The sequence below is a fragment of the Homalodisca vitripennis genome, chromosome 2, assembly GCF_021130785.1.
Source record: "Homalodisca vitripennis isolate AUS2020 chromosome 2, UT_GWSS_2.1, whole genome shotgun sequence".
NCBI lineage: Eukaryota > Metazoa > Arthropoda > Insecta > Hemiptera > Cicadellidae > Homalodisca > Homalodisca vitripennis.
In genome coordinates, this window is record NC_060208.1 from 91138224 (window position 1) to 91140479 (window position 2256).

The following is a 2256-nucleotide window of genomic DNA, read 5'->3' on the forward strand; positions in this document are numbered from 1 at the left end:
ACGTTTCCCCTTCTCTGTAACTTTTTCATTTTTTCAAAGAGAACTACTTTGTTTTTCATTTCGCATTTAATCTATTTTCCACGCTTTCTATTTTTTAACTGTCGAATCAGACTTTTATGTTGGAACACATTGAAGTAGATAGGGTGATGGTACCTCATCGTATTGTGCCTGTGGGTACTGATGGGGCTTGCTTCTTTTATTCCCTGTCATACCACATGTAAGGTAACGTCTCCCCCAGAATCCCAGACCCCTGCAGATCCTGCAGTAAGATTCATCAATAATTTTCCCGTAGCAAAGCACGGGTATTCTGCTAGTTCAGCATAACAGTAATTATAGCAAATGTTTCGATAATTGTTATTAAAACCAGAATTAATTAAAATCTGTTATCCACTAAAATGAAGACAGGATATTTACCTGTTTTAATGACTTTAACCGTCCAAAATATTTAGGATTAAAACAATTTCTTTATATTATACAGTTGTATATGGTTAATAACATAGAAATACTAAAATGTCATGTTTATGCGAAGGAATATAGAGTTGTATTGTCGTTAGTTATTCATGTCACATAATCACGACATTAGTCTTCATTCTAGTGAGCTACATATTGTTTTCTTATTTAACAATTATCTGTTACCACAAGAATTCGTTTTGTTCCAAATTCTATTAAACTCTGGATGCTTCATCATTAAAATAAAATATTTTTAGCTATCTAACTTGCTACATCAAACAGAAATAATCAATAAAAACATAAACATATGAAATTGTAATATAAAAATGAAACTGTTACTTTTCATTATTTAATTAAAATTTTCAAGGACGTACGAATAATAGATAGATAAATATAACTAAATTGACATATTACCGATAGTGGAATCTGTCTCAAAGCATCTTATGCATGTTTTCATATGTTTAGATTAAGTAATATCTTATTTTCACATGAAATTGATCAAAGGTTATATACAAATAAATACACATTATCTATCGAAACCTATTTTAAATGATTAATACAATTTTGGAATGATTTAGTAAGAATTTCCTCTTTGTACTGGGAATAGATGTTGTTTCATCGTAGTAGACTTCTCAGTCCTAAGTATGTATGTATATTTTCTTCATTGTGACAAGACAAAGTAAACTATGGCGCCGGATACATCTTGGGCAAAAAGAAGATTACAAGAAACATACATGTACATATGTATATGTTTTATAGTTTGAATCAATAAGGCAAACTTAACTGTGTAAGTTAGCCTAGATGTGACCTTATGCCAGAAGTACACTCTTTGACCGAAGTAAGCTTCTCAGTCCAAGGAAGTAAACGAATTTCATTCATCAGGTAAACGAGGGAAACTCAACTATGTGTTTGGAAATATATTACATTGGAAGTAGATTAAAAGTTCTGGAACCAAGCAATTTGTTTACTCTAAGCTGGTGTTGAGACCTATGTATATATTTTCTTTATCGGAGCTACAAGGCAAACTCAGCTGTGGCATCTAAAACAGAATTCTTTTTAGCCGGGATGCTCCTGTACGCACAAAACGTTATCAAAGTTAGTCCGTAAACCTTTGATCATTAAACATAAGTTTAAGAAATATCATAGAAGGTCATTATATACACCATAAGTCCTTTCACTAAGCATGCTACGGAGTTTTTTTTTTAATGCTTTGGAAGCCACGGGTAACACTTAGTATTAAATATAATATAAAATACAGTATATTATAACAAACATATATTAAAAAAAGATAATAGGAAAGAACATTCAATTTCTTATAAATAGTTAAAATATATGTTTATCAATCGAAAAATACAAAGCAAAAGGCAAAACAACCTAAATTACAATACCGTTCTCCATATTGTTAGTCTACTTATTTATTGAAGATCATTAAGACAAAAGGCAAGACTAATAAATGATCTTTAAGGATGATTTATGCAATTCTTCTAGAACTTTTTATTAGATATTAATCATTTTCTTCAATGGTGACGCTCGATAATACTTATTAAATGGAAGGGCAGTTTGAACTTTAGGAAAAATCAGAATGACAGGTCTAACTTGGATTGTGGACTATCACTACACACATGCGCGCGCGGGTTTCAAAACGACTGCCTTGGCCGTTTCGTAAATGTCTGGGAAAAGGTCATGAAATATAAAGTAAACCCTATAGAACAAAATTCAACCTAAAACATTATTAAATACCTTATAGAAAATAGAGTTAGATATATTTCCTCATGTAACATTGGGTTCACTTACAGTCGACATCTT